General features: G+C 40.3%; 1 long non-coding RNA gene across 2 annotated transcripts in view; it reads left to right on the forward strand.

The window, feature by feature from the left end:
• The first annotated feature begins 9,532 nt into the window (after positions 1-9,532).
• Positions 9,533-20,785, forward strand: part of LOC123978382 — a 13,453-nt gene continuing 2,200 nt past the window's right edge. The window contains exons 1-2 of one of the 2 annotated variants that reach the window (XR_006826930.1): positions 9,533-9,664; positions 15,787-15,957. This is a non-coding gene — a long non-coding RNA (uncharacterized LOC123978382). Of the gene's footprint in view, positions 9,772-15,786; positions 15,958-20,785 lie in introns of both variants that reach the window. The other variant, XR_006826929.1, reaches the window with a different exon arrangement.

Raw genomic sequence — 20,785 nt, forward strand, 5'->3', positions numbered from 1 at the left:
CTCAAGATTGTTTTTTTTTACTTTGAATCATGCAAAGCTGCCACACAGGAGAACTACAGTACAGGACTGGAAATGCAGTACAATAGGTCTCCTTTAAAGGATTACCAGATATTGTTCATACTGTATTTATGAAAACAGTATAAAATGCAAAACAAACATTTAAAAGGAGTTTTATATTTCATCATTATTTACCAACTGACTGGAGGAAGTTTTCATTCATTTTATTCAACCTCCATTTTGCATGTGTGAGTGTGTCTTGGCACACATTTAATCATTTATTTGTACCTATTTTCCACATGCAACATTTTCCTAATGCTAAAAATCTTGATGAAAACACTTGTGGCTAAACGCACTGAACCTTGCAGCTAGCTACTTAGCTGAAGCTAACTCTTGTCACAAAAATACACTATCTTGTGCACATAATGTTCATCATCCACATATTGTATTGTAATCTGCTAGAATCATAGCAGTAATTCATTTAATAATTTTTTTAAACAGACACAAAGCTTCTATCATCATAACAAAGTCTCCCACATTGTCTTTTATGATACCACCACTATTCAATTCTACAATTAAAAGGATAATGTTGCGTTAGCTACGTGGCTACATCAATAACAAAGGTTCTTTAAACTGTAGCTGACGAGAATATTGGCCGCCCTGCCACTTTTGTTGTAGTTCAAACATGATTTCAATGTGTTTCTTGTAATAAATGGATCCATTTTCCAATGCAAAAGAGGACAAAGATAGGCCAACTGATAAATTAAAAAGGACAAAAGTGTGTTTGTGTGGGAACAGGAAAGTGAGTTTGGCTAAATAAACGTTATCTGTAAATATAACATGTCAATATGGCAGTTATGGCAACTTGTCAGGCTACAGGAGTCATCAGACTAACCTTCTGATATCCAAAAACGAATCTAACAAAAAGACATTAGTCAACATTACAGTAAATTATAGCTGTGTCTTAATCAACTCAGACTCTCAGCTGGAGTGAATTCACACACACATCAACTGTTGAGAGATTTAATGATTAACACATGTTTGCAGTTTGCATATTTACAATTTTACAGTCCAGTGCTGTGAAAAAAATGCTGTGAATACGTGAGTACCTGCAGGCAGCAGTGAGCTACAGTCTGCCTGGACGTGGCTCGGTTTATGAAGGATGAATGTGCAGGTAGCCTGCAGCAAGTCATCTTCCTCCACGTAAAGGAAGGACGACTTGGTTTCTGATTTTGTTTGTTTACCTGCACATGGACAATAAATATGTTTAAAATGGTCAGAGGTTATTACTCCGGGTCACGTCAAGCTCTTGTGTGCGGTACGTGACAGTTTTCTTGGCCTGCTTATGTTTTCTGTAGAGATGTGCCAATTGTAAGGACTGGTATTGGGGGAGATACCGGCCGCATTTGAATGGATCAGAATTGGTGAATCAAATCAAATGCTAATCCTTTTTTCACTGAAGTCTGTGTTTTGTTCACCTCAGCTTCTCAGAAACGTTTACAAAGCAGCTCTACTTTGTGAGCATCAGCCCCTCTCTCTCTCTCTCATTAGCAAAGAGCTGAGTACAAAACATTCAGGTTCTCAGTAAACTGTCGCTATCTGCAATTAAAATGAAAAACAGCGCCGGCGGCTGTCATCGAGTGAGTAACTTGATGACAGATCAGAATTAAACTTGTCTGTTGTCTGGTTTGTGTGTCTGTACTCGCCAGAAACTCCTCTCACTTGACGACCAGAGTAGACTTTTTTTTTTTTTTTTAGTTTCAACAAATCCAACAGAGTGAGATGTCTTCTCTCTAGAGAATAGCGTCACGCCAGTTTCACATATTGGAAGAAGTTTGCCTTCAGGGAGGAACGCTTTTTTTGTTGCCTTTTTTTCCTCCTAACATTAACCAAGTACTTTTGGTGCCTAACACCAACCAAATATTAAGGCTTTAGGCTCAGAAATCCCTGAGGAGCCTTCACGAGTTGCGTTTTCCCACTTAATCTTTAATTCATATCATATAAGCGTATGAACTTGTTTTGATCAACACCTTCAGGTATTTGGATCAAGTAGCTGATGAAAAATAAAGACCATGTTATACGTCTGCATCCAATCTACACTGCAGCCTGACGTGCACCGCCCTTAAAATAAACATTGCGGTAACGCAGACAAGAACTGTGATTGGTCGGCTTGTTAGTGTCGCATTTCCTACTTACTCAACCAGGGTCTAGTGTCGTACATCATCTCCTCCGATGCTTTGTCTCGTTTCTGTGTTTTAGTAATTTTACTAAAAGTAACTGCTGTTCAACATCGATCAGGTCCAACTCCAACATGATCCACTCAGTTTCAGACACCATTGTTTGTAGTAGCTTACACCAACAAAGAAGAAGAAGAAGAAGAAGAAGAAGAAGCTTCTTGCAGAGCGATGCAGACACCAATGCACAAATATAAATGGCTCCGGCGTCTGCTGTGGCAAAGACGTGACACAGAAGGAAGCCTTAAGCTGTGTCCAATCTAATAGTCATTAACATGTTTAATAAGCATTTCGGTATCTGATCGGAATCGACATTAAAAGACTTGGATCTGGGCCTAAAAATCCTCCCCAGTTGTCTGTATTGTTTTTATTGTCCTAATAGTTTGTAAGATTTACTGTATGTTAAATAAGACTAAAGGACTATGCCTTATACAGTACAGTCTCCTGCGGCATAAATAATAATAAAAAAAGCCTTCTCAGCGATGTGGCTTTTTAAAAAGGTTTTAACCTATATTCACTTCCTGAGAAAGCCCATTTGTGGTCAAAACCTTGTCAAGTCCAGTCAGAATTAGAAATGGGAAGCAGTTAGAAGCGAGTGTGATTGTTCTTTTTAGTTTTGGTTTTTGCAACTTATCACCTAGCACCTGCAGAAAATGCATGCATGTTTGTGTGTGCCTCCTGCTGATTTTTGAATCTAAATGAGACATTAATCTGGTTAAATATAAGAAATGAAAGAAAGAATTTGCGATATTGGACTGCCAAACTTCCCTCATTTTGAAAAGCACAACCTGCCCTCCAGAATCTCTTACTACCTCTTCAGCCTTTTTAAACAGGACCGTTACATCAGATCCTGTGCGTCGGTAAAAGGCAGAACTGTGTTTATGACATTACTTCAGGACAGATTATCTCTCCTATTCTTCAAAATCTCGGTTGCTGCCAGACAACGGAAACTGCTGGAGAGCCCCAGTTAGAACCAGATTCTTATTAGCGTAAGAGCTGGCGTTCATATTCATCCTGAGCCCAGCGTGGGTTTATATGTAGGCAGCTGCCATAGACTTACTAAATAACCAATTAGAATAATGAGAAGCAGGCGGCGGCGTTTATTTTCAGTCACGTGTCACCAGCGTACATGTGAGTGTGAAAACAAATGGACAAGGGAAAAGTGAATGCCACAAACTCGGCTAGTTCAGTGTCATCTAATGTCCCAACAGAAAAGGTGGAGAAAATCTCTGAATTTAAGTTGTCATGTGGGTTTTCATCCCCGATACAAGCTGAACGGCTGCAGACAGGCCTGAAATCAGAGGACAATTTAATAACCAGGACCACCAAAGGTTATGCCAAAGTGACACAATATTAGCTTCTGGTTTCCAAGAGCCGGTTTTAAAAGATAAATGCTGCCATTAATCGTGACTGCTCTTACACAGCTCTTTGCCCAGAGAGTCATTTAAAAGCCAAGCGGAACTGATCTGGTCCTTTAGGTAGTGATAACCAGACAAAGCTAAAGCAGTAAATCACATTTTATTGTTGTCCCATCATGTGAACAAATTGTCTGCACTCTTTAGATGACAAAAGGGATCAGTTTATTTCATACAACTAGCGGCACAGTGGGAAATAAAGGTGGAGTAAACGTGAATGTTTCTGTCACAGGACCATCGTCAGCAATAGTGATTCACATCCTTAAATAGAAGGTAGTACAAGGCAGAAGATGGATGCATTCACATAGTATATTAAGCGAACACGCTAAAGGCAGCACATGCTCAGGACACACATTAATGAACTTAATATAAATAATATAAAAAGTATGTTTTATTTGTTTTCCTAAAATATATGTTTGTGGCAACTGAAGTATTATCGTTTTTACTGTTCTGATCAGAATCAGATTCAGCCTTATGGTAATTTACTTTGGTATTTTTGTGCATAACAATAAACATAGTAGTAGGTAGAAAACATGTGGAAGATAAAGCGCTGCAGGTCAAAAATCATAACTATAAAAACTGGCAATAAGATGAAGAATAGAAAAATATAAAAGAAAAAGTACAGTAGTGTTTTAGTTTAGTTTTTTTTAGTTCAAAATCATTCTTCCTGTCTTTGTGTTTTCCTTGGTTGATTGTTTGCACCTGTCCTAATGTGTCTCACCTGTGTCCAATCATCCTGCCCTCTCTGTGATTTATAGCCCTCATGTGTCCCTCTGTCTTTGTCAGCGCGTCACTCACTCCTTGTGTTCTTGTCAGCGCCTTCGTCTCTTTCCCTGACAGACTCTTTGTACTTCTCGTGGATTTTGCATTATTTTTTGTTGTGGATTCATGCCTTTTGTTTGAATTATTACTACTTCCATTTGGACCGACCTTCACTCTGAATTTAAGTTTTTGTTCACATTTTCATTAATAAATACGAAAAACTAGATCTTCCAGCCTGCATTTCTGCATTTTCTGTCCTATTCTCAGTGTCTGAATTATCAGCAGCCAACATGACATATATATGGCTGTTAAATTACAGTCCAGGGATGCACAAAATATTTACATGTGATTTACTGGCAAAATTTACAGTAGAATATATTTTTTCTAACGGGGAAAGGGGTCGGCCTCAATCTTTCAGGTCCTACAGAGTCACACAGTTACACTCAGAGTCAGGACCAGTTATCAGATTGTGTTCTAAAGTATTTTTTGTGTTGATGTTTAAATGAGGTCAGCTCAGAAATGCGACAGCTTGTATGTAATTGGTCAGATTTATGGCATATTTTCGCACCGGAAGGCATTTAACAGATTTACTTCATTAAGAAGATACTTTATTAATCCTGCAAGGGGAAACTCTAAGTTTTCACTCTTTTATTATTATGATAGTATTTACACACAGGTCCGAAAGACACACACATGCACAAACAGGACCCATAGCAACACACAGAGAGATGTCAGAGTGAGGGGGCCGCCACTCAGTGCGGCACCCCGAGCAGTTGGGAGTTCAGGAGCTTGCTTGCTTGCCTTCTTCGGCAGTGCCCAGGAGGTGAACTGGCACGTCTCCAGCTACCAGTCCACGCTCCGCAACTCTGCTCCGAGCTGGATTCGAACCAGCCTAATCCTTACGGACTGAGCTACATTAATTTCTTACAAAATGCATAAGACGTAAACAGTGCTGTGGTTGCGTAAACATCAAATTAAACAATTAGTTTTGTCAGTTTCCACATGAGATATATTTGTAGCAGTTTTAATTTTATTATTTCAGGCAACTTTACGTCCTGACCGTTCTTACTCACTGTAAATATATGTCTGGTTAAATGTGACATAAAGGTGGATACTGAATGAAGAACCTCAGGCAATGATTGTTCTCAGATAAACACACTGCATTGTGGAAATTAGCTCCTCATTTGAACAAACATGCTCTAAGACCAATTACCTTTTTATATGTGTAACCTTTTAAAAACTGTAATTGAAACAGTGCCTTCTGCTAATGGCATTACTAAGCAGACACATGTTTTGTTTATATTATTAGGAGGTTTAGCAGAGGAGGAAGAAGGATTTAAAACTCTTAGTTAAGTATCAACATCATACACGGCAACGATACTCCATCACAAGTAACGGCCGCACAGTAACTTTAAGCTGCACTGACCTTTGTGGGCCTAATTGACTACAGCTTTTACTTGAGTTTCTGAATTTCCAGGACTGCGGATTAATAAACTGGCCTCATATCAAGAGCAGGGAAATGTTTTTTAGAAAAACTTGTGAGGAGCGTGCGAGGCCGGCCGGCCGCCCGCTCACAGAGCCCTCTGCTTCCGCCGTCACACAGACCGCTGCAGCAACAACGGCAGAGGAAAACACAGCTGGAAGGTTTTCATACCGCTTATCTGTCTTTAAATTCTGAAGAATGTTGAAACGTTTAACTTAAATAAAGAGAAAGCTGTGTGGGTCGCTGGTGTGAAAAGCTGGTCGTCATAGGGAGGGAGGGGAAAACACTCATAGTGTTGCCCTCGACTGCTCACATGAGAAGTGTGTCGCTGAAACACCACCGTTTTTGTAGAGTTACAGACAGACATTTTGCCAAAATCTGGTAGATTTTGCTGGATAAGTGAACACGTTGACCTGTAGGTTGTGCTACAGAAAAGTCAGGGATTCACCAGAGTCGGTAGGAATCATCCTCTGGGGACCATGAATGTACTTTCATGGCAATACATATTTCAGTCTGGACCCACCTACAGAGGGACCAACATTGCTCTAATGTTAAATATTTCTCTCTGAAAAGGGAAAACATGCAAAAGAAATACATTTGAAACATGGAAATAGTAAAATGTCAACCCTTTATTAAAGTGCAATAGTGAAGGAAATGTAGCCTACTACAGTTACTCTGGCACGGAGAAACGCAGACAGTGAAACTATAATGCAGTGATGTTGATATGCAGAGCTCATTTTCAGTTCAAATCACCTGGTTTACACATCTCCTTCTTATCTAAAGGAACTCACTCAACTTTTCTCCTGATCTGATAAAGCAATTCTGGAGAACTCCAACACCATGACAAAAACCATGATATAGAGCTAACAACGACATGGCGAGTAATGTAACTAACATTAGCTAAGTTGTGGCTAACATGCAGAGAGGATGAGAAGGTCCAAGAGCCAGCACACCAACTCCAGACAGAGAGAGCCAGGACTGCACTTTCACTGGTCACCAGGACATAAAAACTACATGAATAGAATCAGCAATAATGTTTAAAAAACGTTTTCCCGACCGGTTACGCATACATCACCTCTTCCGCGCATGCGCAGTAGAACTAAAACAGACCCTTTGGTCAGTGGAACCACACAGTTGGTTGAGATACGTTTCCCGCTTTGGCTGTTAAAAGCAGAGGATTGGCTTTCTAGCAGGAGGGGCGGGATAACCGCCATCTTTGCCGTTACGGGCGAGGATGCGATTAAGTGGCATGTCTCCGATACTCCCAACTCTCTTGCTACTATAGCTCACATCACAACAACAGCATGTCTCGGTGAATGAGAAAGGAAGCTGAAGGTCTGTGGGCCAGTCATTTAACGTTACTGACACACATCGTGGCTGGAACAGCTGGAAAACAGAGCTGCTGTTGAAGAGAAACTACATCACTGCCCTGTTTTTCTTTTCCTTAACTTAAACTGAAAAACGATCAGGTCATCGATGTGCTGAGTGAGCTGCATGACCACTGGAGCCACGAAAGGGAACCAAAAAATTGTTTGCTGTGTAGAAAGATTATTCTCCTCCTTGAAAATCTTACTCTCTGAATATACATGCTTTTTGTCCATCAGCAGTAATACTGTGGGGCTCAGCTACATCCACAAGGTCAACCCTCCAGTCAGCTGTCTCAAGTAGATCTCTTGTAGATGATGTGGACAGTAAAGGAAAGCAGGAACTCCTCGTTTGAATTTACAGAGTGACGTTTATCAGGTGGATTTACTGTGTAAGTGCTGCTGTATGTCAAACAGGAGATCAAAGAGAATTCATAAAATCTTTGTTTTTATCTTATGTTTGAAGGACAATCTGTGGCCATAAAGGCCCTCGTCCCTGTTGACACAGCATGAGATCAACTAAAGAGCAGCAAATCGGGGGAAGGATCGAGTGATCACTCAGACACTGCAAGAATTATTTGGCATGTTGTTTCCTGCATTTTTCCACTGAAAGGTAAGTCATATTCTATGCCTTCCTTATTGTCAACCAATCTCATGAACAGAGCAAAACCAACAGTGAATGTATTCACTAACAAGTCCTGTGTGTGTGTATCACTGCCTGATATCTCCTCTTCCTCTGAGCCATGGAGCTCCATTGTTGTCAATGCTGCCCCAAATACTCACTAGAGCACCACAAGTGGATTCATCCACCGCTAAAAATAGTCCCCGAGAAATTCGCTATTTCCTCCTGTTTGTGTAACGTTTGTTAAAAACTACAGTGAGCAGCTGTTACAGGAAATGACCGAGCTTTTTTTGCTAAATGAAAGGACATATTTATGGGGCCTGAGTAGACAGAGTAGGTCAGAACGCCACTGATTTTACACTGAATTATGTTTCCAGGTGTTGGTTTGTAATATTATCCAAAGCCTTTACAGTCTCAGAGAGAGCTGTAGGAAGTCTTATAAATGTCCTCAAGTGATGTCGGCGTCGTTTGTTTCTAAAGACTACATGGTTGAAACTGGAAATGTGTTGATGTGGAGTTAGAAAGAAGTGAGCTCACCAGGGGCCTGTACCACGAAGCGAGTTCAACATACCCAGGATATGTTTTCGTTATCTGGCTTAACTAACTCTAACAATCGCGATCGGGATAAGCGGTACCACGAAGCTGGTTATCAACTCGGTAAGTCAACCCAAAGTTTCCCAATCCAGCCGTGAGCACGTTCACATAAGAGAGGCGGTGTTAGCAGCAGATGACCAATCACAGACATGAACAAGTCCACTGTCAGCAGAGCGTCATATTTTATGAACGAGAATTAAACTGCAACACTACAGAAATACGACATGGTCTAAGTAGCACGCCTGCATCTGACACATGCAGGGAGTCAGTGTGAATGCCTAAATGAACAGGCGTAGCCTATAATATTGCGTTGATTCGATGTGTTCTTATGAGCTGTATGAAAAAATCAGCCTTATTCTTTCAGCTGGGCTGTGTGTCGGCGTTTCCACAGTAAAAGACACGGGCATTTTGCTACAATTACGCTTCACACAACGGCTGCGGCTGTGTTTGCAACCTGACCTTTCTTTTCTCCATGACAGGGAAGAACTTAGAAAGGTTCTTGGAGATGCAGATCTATGTGCCTCTTGGTTTTATGTCTTTGTTCCCAGTCCTGTGCCTTGGTTATGTTTTAGTATTTACTTCTTGTTCCTCGTCTACATTATTTTAGTTTAGTCTGCTCTGTATTCTGTGTCTTAGCTCCTCGTTCTGCGTCTCGGTTCATGTCTTAGTGTTTTGGGTTCTGTCCTGTGTCCAGTATCAGTTATATAGTCTGTTGTGTTTTGGGTTTCACTCATGTCCGTCTTCTTGATGCCTTAGTTCCCAGTTCAGTGTTTTACTTAGCTTCAGTCTGTGTTAGTTTGGTGGGGATGTGTCTTCTTGTGTCTTGATTCGTTTATATTTATTCCTCTGATCTGTTATGTGTTCAGTAACCTGTGTCATGTCTGTTCCCTCCAGTATCCCTCTGCCTGGCTGTCTTTCTGTTATCCCCTCTGCTCTCTCCCTGCCTGTGTCTCGTTAGCCTCATGTCTGTCACCTGTGTTACTCCCGCCCTGCTCGTTAGTCCTTGTGTGTATATATATACCTGGTGTTTCTGTTTAGTCTTTGTCCGGTCATTACAGTGTCTTGGTGTGTGTTGTCCTGTCCTGTGTAGCCTGCTCTGCTCATCGTTCTCGTCTTGTCACCCGGTTTCTATGGATTTTGATTTCTGCTGGGATTATCTTGTTTTTTGGACTCTGTTACCAGCCACTCTGTCAGTAAGTGTGCTCGCCTTTTGTTTGTTTCGCCTCAATAAACCCCCGTTGAACCGTACCTCCTCTTCTTTGGGTACTCCGACCTGCTTCACCACACACATTCCTGACAAGTAAGTAATATAATAGGTCTGCTATGCTAGCAAAACAGTGAGGCTCTAATGCTTGATACGCACCAGAGATCACATTTTTTGGGGCACGTCATGTAGTTTGGCCGACGGTGCCACCATATACGTATTAGCATGGTAACCGATGCATCCACCTGAAAGCACAGCTAATGGTAGCATCCTAATCAAGCATAAGTGTTTTGAACCAGTGGATCCATTTAGCTTGCAGTTAGCATACATGCTGATGTTTAGGAAAGGTAATACACTCCAGGAGCTTTTTCAAAGGACCAGTTTTTTTTTTGTAGTTTGGAATGAAATGCATTTCCCAGAATGCCTTTCAGCAGCTACCACAGAAGAGGCTTCATCTTTTATTCACATGCTGAGGTTATATAGAAAACGTGTACAAATCTGAGAAAGACGATCTGTCAGGCTCACCTTGTGTTTATTAGAAGTTTAGGGATGATTTGTGGTGTCTGGCTGGCTCCACAAACATCCATCAGCTGCCCACTTTGTCTTGGGGTGAGATTATTGTGTGTCAGAAATCCTCAAAGACAGAAAATTGGACCCACTTATTTTTTCCGAGGAGCTTCGCGACGTTACACGAGGTGCCTCATGGAGCAGGATGCCAGGTTTGACAGAATTATGTTCTCTGAGAAATGTCCATTTGATGGCTCACTGCAGACATCTGAGCTCCACGTGAAAAGGTGCCCAGAGAGAAACTGTGAACTATGAACACTTTCCATTGAGACAGAAAATGCTTCAGCTCACTGACTCACTGAGGACTGTTTAAAGAGAGACTTGTTGTTGTTGTTGTTAAGATTTCAAGGCAAACTGAAATTCTATTCAGCTCTATTGAGTTGTTATTTACAACATGGTGATAGGGCCACTGTCACGAGAAAAAGAGGGAGATTTTAAGGATGAGGTCTAAATATTATTTCATTTCAGCCTATATTTTTAATCTTGAGGAAAAAAAATCTAGATTTTGACAAACAGTCATAATTTTACAAGATGCATTTTACCAACATTTTATAAACTTATTCTTAAACTGATGATACACGGGACAACTTTTTGAGCAATGTCGCTGGGCAATCTTGCTGGTGGCAAGTCCGACTATGTTTTGAACGGATAGCGGCGGGGTGGGTGGGGTAGTGGCGGAGGAAGGGGATTACGGTAGTAATCTTTACTAATTACCATTGACGGCAATATTGCCCAGCACCATTGCTCTAAAAGTTGCTCCGTGTATCATCAGCTTTAGACATCCCCCAAGTTGCCCAATACATCACTATAGTAATTTATCAAGGGTATATTTGGATAGAGATACATTTCAGACTCTGACATCCCTAAACCTCTGAAAACAAAAATTTAAATGATCTGTATGACATATTAAAGTATTTTTGTGTTTTTATGTTAACATATTTTAGCATGTCAACATATGTCATACAGCCAGAAAACATGGATTATTTGTTTGCTCACTGTTTCTTAGAGTGATATTAAAAAAAAAAAAGGGCTGGGCAAGTTAACGCATTATTATCGCACATTAACGCATTAATTAATTAACGCTAACAATTGTTATCGCACATTAAAGCATTTTTTTATTATTTTGAAAGTCCGTTGCTCACTGGCTCTGAATACAGTCAAACCACGGGTCACAGGAGGGGCGGGATCACCCACGCAGACAAGCAGTGGAGGGAGGCTTCGGCAGACTACGCTGGATGTAGCGTGTGGGAGAAGACGGCGCTCCGCGAGTAAACGGCAGGCGCTCTATGGATAGTAACCATGGCAACTTCTTCTGTGCGCTACACAGCTGTAGCCTATTTAACTTAAGTTTAAATTAAAAGCATACATAATTTTACCTGATAGTTTCGCTGGGATGCGCTGCCATGTGAACTCCCTCCTGTTAATGTCCTATTTAGTAAACAGTAATAGATTCTGGAAACTCACAAACAGCGAGTCTCTATTCCAATGATTCATGCTGCTGATTTTGTGCATAACAATGCAATTAATCGCGATTAAAAAATGTTATTGTTGCCCAGCACTAAAGAAAAATAAGCTGTTTCTAAAAACATCTTTTCAGATTTCCTCAAACTTTTTTAAAATAAAGAAAGTACATTTACTGCTCTCTGTCGCTTTCACTCCACACTGACGATTATATCGTCTTTCTTGAGCCTTTGTTGGTTGTGTATACTGTAGATCCTGCTGTTTACACACAACAAATCACCATGAATGAGCTATGCATGCATCAGTTATTCACGGAGTATACATGCTGGTCTCTGGCAGGCTTCAACACGTGTAAACATACATTGTTACAAGAAAGAAAACAGCCAATGCTCCAGCTCGGAGTTCTACTTTAACTTTCTCTGCTGGATTGTAAATATTGAGTGATTATATAATGAATACACATGCTATTCTTTAAGCCATTGAGACATCAAATATTGTATCAATAGAAGACAGAACAACAGAAGGAGGGTGAAGAACATTTAAATGTCTGGTGCAGTTTTGAGGTGACTACATAGTTTCACTGTCTTTGATATAAACACTTACTAGTGTGCAAAATACTTCCATGACCTTTTCACTCTCACTCGCTGGTCTCACTGTAGGCCAATTTTTCAAGACGATAGGTTAAGGTTCAGAGACAAAAATATTTGCATAAACCACAAAGTGCAACGCTGTTGTGATAAACCATCATCACCTAAATGGCGGAGGATGGAAAAACACAGGCCTGAGTTTTTAAGTGGTTTGTGTAGCCTCTGGCTGGTCGGTCACCAGAAGACATTCGTGCCACTGGCAGCTAACAGCAGCTAATTTGACTCTGTCTGCAGCAGCGGTGAGTAATGCCTCTGAAAAAATGAAACAGTGAAGCCCTGATGGCTATCAGAGGGAACCTGAACATTTCAGTCACTCAGGCTCTGACTAACGTCCTTCTTAGCAACACATCAGGAGGAAAAGATCAGTGTCAGGTGGGTGTTAAGTAACAAAAAAAACTTGACTGACTTCATAGAGTGAGTTTTCCCGAAAGGTCACTCATATTTTGGAAAGGGGAGGAAGCTGTATTTGAACTACAGTTCAAGCATAAGAAAAAACTACAATATTCAATTGATCATGGGCTGTTTGTATTTCTCAGTGAACTAACACATCAAGCCATGTTGCGCACTCCAGACGGTGGTGCTCCTAAAATGCAATGTCTGTCTGACCCACTGAATGCCCCGCTGCCCTTCCACTAAACTAGGCTCTTGTTCTTTTTGCTGACCGAAAATGGACAAAACTTGCATATATATGTGACGCCAAAAGTAATTTGTGGAAGCATTTTTGGATTTGACACCAATACATGGAAAAAAATCATAGAAAAAGGTTAAGCCTGCTTCCTTACTTGAGTTTCCATTCAAATAAAGCACAAATTGTCAACAAATTAATACCTGTTTCCATCCATTACCGTTCTGCAAATATTAGGAGTTGGTTCTTGGAGACTGTTGATGGCATTTCACACTGTGTCTGTTCTGCTTTGTTCATTTAGTTTTCAGTCTTTTTAGTATCTGTCTTATAGTATGTTGGGTTTTGGGTTCCATCAGTCATTTCTTGTGTCTAGTTTACTCTGTGTGTTTGTGCTGGTTGGTCTGGTACAGTCTGGTTCTGATCTGTTTAGTTCATTATGACTTTAATCTTTCTGCTTTAGTCTCCGTGTAGCTTTGTTTATTATTTTATTCATCCGCATCTTTAAGTTTACTTAGTATGTGTCTTGTATCTTAGGATTAGCTCTGTGTCTTTCTCGTTCTGTGTCTCGGTTCTTGTCTTAGTGTTTAGTGTAACCTGTGTTGTGTCTGTTACCCCAGTAATGCCTCTCCATGTCAGTCTGTTTTCCCCTGCTCTCTCTCTCTGCCTGCTGGTGTCTCGTTAGTTTCATGTCCCTCACCTGTGTACTTTCTCCCAGCTCGTTAACCCTGTGTATATATCCTTGCTTGTTTCCCCTCAGTCTTGGTCGGGTCATTATCGTGTGTCTACACTCTGTCCCTCTTTGTAATGGTTGTAGACTGCTCTGTCTCATCTTGCTTGTTTCCTGCCTGTTCCCTGTCAGTTCTTAGGATTTTGGATCACACACCTGTTTCTGGATTTTTCTGTTGGATCACCTTTGTTTTCTTGGACCGTGTTATTTTGAATTCCCACTGCTCAGCCACTCTGTTTGTAAGTGTGCTCGCCTTCAGTTTGTTTCATTAAACGTTTTGAAGTATACCTGCTCCATTCTGTGTCCTGCGTCATGGCGTTAATTCTCCAGTCGGGTAACTATTAAACCATTACAGAAGAAGAGGGTGCAAGCGGTAGGTCTTGGCCAATCAAAAGACAGTGAGTTTTGAGAGGGGGGCCTTTAAAGAGACAGGAGCATCTACAGCTTGTTTCAGACAGAGGCTGAAATGAAGGCCTACATGAAGGTCCAGTATAAGACAGAAAATTATTTTTTTGAACTCTGAATCATGCAAAGCTGCCATACAGGAGTCACAGAACTACAATATAGGACTGAAAAATGCAGTATAATACGTCTCCTTTAAAAGGTACGCTGTAGAATTTGTGTCTCTCTCAGCCAGTTTTCTCTCATTGGCACATTTCCTGGTGCGTTACCAGTCAGTGGAACATCATAAAGCTTACTTCAGGGATGTGTATGCTACTGTGTGCGTGCGCCCAAACATAAGCATACTCAAACAAAACAGGGACCCCCTCATTAAAACTGGTGGTCAAAAACTGCACAGGGTAGCTTTAACATGAGTTGTATTGACTTTAAGAGTGTCACCCTATTTCTGTCATACTAAATCATGTTTTGGTTACTTTACACTTACCTGACATTGATCATATCCAACATATGAGAATCAACACTTCCTCAGCTTTTATCAATGAGTGGATAAAATGTTTGGGTGTTCTTTGATAGCCATTCAGGACAGCCCTGATTGGGGTCCTGAATAAACTCAAAGTTGTATGGATTTTATTTATTTCATATAATTTTTTTCCTGTGTCTTTACGTGTGCCTGCCCCATGACCGAATCTGCCTTTTTAGTTGTGGTTTTCTTCTTTTGTCTTGTGTCAAATCAAATCAGATCTGCTGCAGTGACCTTTTCAGGTTTTAATACATGTATGTCAGGTGTTTTTAGTTTAGGTTAAGTTACCGCAGAACTTAGAGTAATGAGTTAATCTTCTATTTCCAACCAAGCAACATAAGTGACCTCATGCATCTGCCTGTTAAAAGGATTAAATGTGGTCATGTAGTCAGGCAGCCATTTAACCACAGTATACCTGTTGCACATGTAAAACCAATCATCGTTTTAATGTCATACTTGTCCCTTTAGATCAAAGTTATTACAGATCTTGATGCAATGCAATGCTTCATAAACAACGACTATTACCAGACAGCTGAGAACAAAACTGACATGAGGTAATTTATTTCATAAACGGACGTGACTGATGTAGTCATTCTCAGAAATCTGTTTTCTGAATGTTCTTCACATAAATTCTAGATTTTATGGGGCATCAACATGGAAATATGTGCGAGAGCAGAATGACAAAAGCTTTTGGGATAAAAAGCCGCTCAGCTCCTCCCTCTTCAAACCCTGTTATTTAACCTTGTTAAACCCTCTCCCTCTGTCGTGCCAAGCCAAATGGTACATTCAACATTTTTGGTGCTCAAGGGCCCTCAGCCATCCAGTACAATACTCAAATCCTCCACCAGAAAATCTGTTAGTGCTGTGAAAAACCCTCGTAGAAAGTGTCTCAGATTTGAGCTGTAGATGTTTTGTACTATTATGATGCTAATAGTAAGGTTCTCTACACTGCTGAACTCGAGTAGTTCCATAAATAAACAGTTCAGTACTGTAAAGCCCAATATTAAAGTTTTCTAAAAATAAGATGTCTCTAAATTGAACATTTATGATTCCTTAGAGAAAGGTTGTAAAGCCCAACACAACAGCGCTTAGCCAAAACTTTGCAGATGAATTCTCTACAAAGCTTAGATAGTTCGTATTAATTGTGTTGTTCCCATTACAGATTCTGCTGTGTATGCAAACCTGGCTGTGTGAATCCCCGACGAGGTTTGGTCCCTCCGGAGATGAGGCCGCCTACTTCCTGGTTGTTGTTCGCTGGCGTCTGTGTGGCTGTGTGGTCTGACTGAACCTACCAATCAGAAGTCTCCAATCAACCCTGGCTGCACCTTAAATGGTTTGTGTCTACAATTCAGGGGGCTGGAAGCTCTGTCCTCACTGCTGAATTAATAGCAATTTTATGGGCTCTATGGTGGATTGAGGAAGTCAAACCTAGAGATGTCATTATCTGCTCTGATTCTACAGGTGCTCTAGAAAATTTGAAAGTAGGAAAATCTAAAGCCCGACCTGACATTGTAAATGACATCTTGAATGTGATAATAATCACATAATAATAATGCAAAAGAGAGCTTAGGAAGAGAAGTAGATGTCCATGTATTATTAGGGAGAGTGGAATTGAGAGGAAAAATTAAAGAGGGCTTAATAAAAGAATGGCAGCGAGGGTGGGAAAAGGAAATTAGAGGCAGACACTACTTTTCTATACAACCCAAAGTTAGGAAGAGATGTTTATGTAACATTTTGTCCAGCAGGGAAAATGTGCAGATTGAGGTTCGGGCACTGTGGATAAAATTATTCTTTGTGCATTGTAGGGAAGCATGTTTCAGGCTTGTGTGAATGTGGGAATCTGGAGACAATAGGGCATGTTTTCCTGGAATGCAGAAAGTATAGGGCAGAAAAAAATGTACTCGTTAATAAACTGTCAGGACTTGGAGTTAAGGCTTTTTCTGTTTTTACCTTTGTTTGAGCACAGTGACGAGCATAAACTGATCTTCAAGGCAGTCCTTCAATTCTTGCATGACACAGGACTGTATGTAAGAATTTAGTTCAAACTTTGACCTGTGGAGGGCAGTAATATGCTGATAAGCGTCTACACTGCCGGAATCGAAGAAGAAGAAGAAGTCAGGGGGCTGTGAGCCAGTGATCAGTGTACCTCATTCTTGGGTTGCATAGGTCGTGTTAGTATAGAGAGCTTTTGGAGTGTTTTTTGTAAGCTTATAGGTGCTGATGTCTTTTGGTTATTTTGTTCTCTACTATAACGAGTGTATTTTGAGCCAAGAGCTATTTAACTGTCTTTGGGATAAGACCTTGTTTTATTTTGTTTTATGGCTGTTTGTCAGCACGTGCGCAGCTCTTCTTTTGTTGTGTTCTGTAACAGGTACTCGGGTTGTAGTCGGGTCGTAACGGTTCCACTTGTGTATGGAATTCTGACAGACAGGTTCTCTGTAGCTCCAAGATGAGATGGTTATGCATAGAACATTCTTGGTGCGCTAGAGCCAAAAGAAAGGTACAAATCCCAAAATTATCCACCACAAAACATATAGTGCCCTAAAAAACCCTTGTAGAACGGTTCTCAGACCTGACATTACATTATAACAGGGTGGTCTGTTATGCCAAGCTGATATTATTCTATATAGAACCTTTTAATTTTGGTACTCTTACCCAATAAAAAGATCTACGTTACAGTGCTGAAACGATTATTAGTCTTGGTTTTCAGACCTAAGGTCAGATGCTAGAGATTATGGTTCTATGACGATGCTGTAGTTCTGCATGCTGAAATGATCTACCAGAAACTGTTCAGTGATGTAAAGAAACCTTGTTGAAGGGTTCTCAGCTGAGCCAACCAGAACCTTTTGCAGATATTATCGGCCGATATAAGCTATTTGCAGATATATCTGCATCAGCGTTTATAAAAGCCGATACGAAAAGAGAAACTGAGTCGGATCCTTCCCTCATGTCGTGAGTGTTGCATAGCTTGCCCACCAGAGGGCGCGCTGCAGTTCCACAGAACAAAACATACTTAACTTAATTCAAGGGCAGCGTTTCCTCTACGTCACTGTGTCATAGAGACAGCCTATGTAGGAGAGCCCTGTTATGTTATCATTATTATGATTGCAATGACCTGAGAGATGATATATGCTATTATTATTTTAGTAGTATTATATTGGTATATTTTGTAGCTTCTGTTTCGCTGGTCCCCACAATACACTATTTAATCTTAATTATTAGGAGTAGTCAATAATTTAAAACAAGTCAGATATTTTAAAAATGTTCTGTAGTTTTATACATTTGAATCTTATTTATCAAAACTTTATTATACTTTGTTGTACTTTTATTCAAAGTACTATTTATGATTCTACATGGAACATTTTAGTGCTAAATCTCTAAGGGTTCAACCTAGAATATTATTGGTGTTTTGACGATCTGAGGTACTTTATAGCACAATGCTCAAATGATCCACCACAAAAACGTCTTTTTTGGTGCTGTTAAAACATTCCTGCCATGCTCATGTTCATATCCTACTTTTCAATCACTGCCCGTTAGAAATGTGTCAGACTATTCACTCTTCTGTGATCAGCAAACCAACAAGTGCGTTCACAAGAGAGAACAAACATTTTTCTTCCTGCAGTACCGCTCAGTTTGATGCCAACTATTTTTATTAACTCTGGGGTTTTCCAAATCGCCTGAGGTGTTTGAATACTAGCTACATAAACTCTCCTCCTCCTTTAAAACCCATGCATGCGTCAAGTTTACTGTCATCCTTTATCCTCACTTGTTAAGCCTGCTCAGCTGTTTCATACATTTCTGTGGTCAATGTTTTTGCCTTGGTTGCGCTTGTTTTTATATTCTTATGCAAAAGAGGAAGCATGCATGTCCAGCTTTATATAAAAGCAAGGACTTAATTTAGCCCTTTGGGAAAAGATGATAACCGTTAACTCTGTGTTCATATTTCATCACTTCTAATTGTCGCTTTGTTGCTAAACCCCATCAGCTGCGTGAGGATGGGATTTATTTCACAGACACTGGGGCATGTGCATGATAAAATTATATGGTGACATGTCACATGGTGAATTCTCGGTGTCCACAAGTGTTTATTTCACAAACATGTCGTGAAAATGTTGATTTCCAAACATTTTCATGGCACATTTTAGGGCACCACCCTTCATTCATTACAAATTTTGAGCCCAATAATCCACATATGGGAATAATTTTGCTTGGATAGCTGCTTAAAACTGTTGTTTGCATGTGTGTTAATTAACCATGCCAAAATATAAGAAATATATCAATCAACCTATATAGTGAAAAATACTTTTTATATCAGGATTTAATAATTTATCCAATGACATCATGTGTAATGCTTTTTAACAAAAATCAACCACTTAGATAATGATTATCACCAGTAAAGCAATATAAACTGATCTTTTAGTAACTTAGTCGAAACATGCCAGGGGGACAGCTGCTGATGTTCTACTTTCTTTACCACCTAGTCTCCAACGGTGTCTTTCTGGTGCTGGACAGGGAGTGTAAGGTGGGTTTATCAGAACTTGTTGCAGAGCAGCTGCCTAATGCACACTAGAGGATTTTCAGATCTTAAACAATAGATCTGGGATACCACAGACATAACGACAATTTTTAATATTTTAATAATAACACACACATCAGACGATTCAGCCCACACGCAGGACGACACACTTGGCCTTTATACTAAACCGCTTCAGAGTGCCGGTACCGGGGATCTCACAGAAACTCACAGGATCAAACGTGACTTCAGACAGAAACAAACTTGGAAGAAGACTGTCGTCATCAGCTGGTTTACCGTGTGTGTGTGTGTGTGTGTGTGTGTGTGTGTGTGTGCGCTGTGTTTTGCACAGAAAAATAAGAAAGAGAATCAAACTGTGGACGAACTCGAGGCTGAGAAGAGGGAATCAGCAGGTTTATACATTTTATAATGGTTATTCCCGGTCAGCTTGCTTTCATTGGCTGCTGTGGGTTTCTGAATAATCATATTTACGATTCAAAATTGGGGAGCCTCCGATCTAGTCTGCAACCTTAAGATTATTTCTATAAACCCCTCAGGATGATTTGGGGTGGTAAGCGGTTCCTCGGCTCGGGAGGGTGGTTATGCAATTATCCTCTAGAGTGCAACCAGCTTCATGACAGCAGGTGTGACTGAATCAAACCAATGAGCTAAGGCCCGATCCACACTATCCACACCATAACGATCTCCATCCACACCAGCATTTGAGCTGCGTATATTTCCCACAAGCAGGAAGTGACTGCGTCTATATTAAAACGACTGAAATCTAGTATCTGTTCACGCACACTGGACATGCGTGCACCGGTGTAAACAAGAAGCAGATGGTCTACTCTGCAGCTGCAGAAGATTTGTTGAAAGAAGAAAGTACTACAGACGAAGAACCACACTAGATATTTCTTTTGCATGGACCAACAATTAGGTGGAACTGGTACTTGTGTTGCTGCTTTGTATGACTTATAAGACCCAATCAGAAAGCCAAATGTGAGCGTCTGCGTCATCGTTTCTAGTCCTCCGTTTTTGCACATCCGCACTAATACGCTTCCCGGAGTGTTAAAATGAAAACGGTCAGCAGGGAGTTTTAAAACGAAAAGGTAGCAGAATGGATGGAGCCTAAAAGGGGCTAAAACATTTGGTTCATGTGAAACTTCTGATTAGTATAGCTTTAAATTTATTTTAAATATCTTCATTGTATCAAAATGCCATATATTTCTATATGTACTTGTTACAGATTTCCATCAGAAGAAGACAGAAGAATTCCATCCTGATAAGTTCCTGATAAGACAAATCAGAAAATAGAAAAAAGTTTATTCATATTAGAACTGCATATTTATATAAAAGAAATTGACCTATTATTCCAGTCTCATCTGCTCACGTTGACAGTTTTGCTGTCACGTGATGAAATTGACTCCAATCCCATGGGAATCTTCCCAAAAATGTCTGCCTCTTATCTGCAGTGCGTCGTTTTATTACACAATTTATGCATTTAATTGATTAGATATGTTTGTTTTGTAAATCCATCCTTTTTTCAAACTATAGACCTATTCATTCAGACTAATAGATTCCAGATTTTCCCCTGATGTTGCATTTTAAGAGCCTCTAATCCATGTGTTGAGTTTAGTGTCCCCTAAAA

The sequence above is a fragment of the Micropterus dolomieu genome, linkage group LG10 (assembly GCF_021292245.1).
Source record: "Micropterus dolomieu isolate WLL.071019.BEF.003 ecotype Adirondacks linkage group LG10, ASM2129224v1, whole genome shotgun sequence".
Lineage (NCBI taxonomy): Eukaryota > Metazoa > Chordata > Actinopteri > Centrarchiformes > Centrarchidae > Micropterus > Micropterus dolomieu.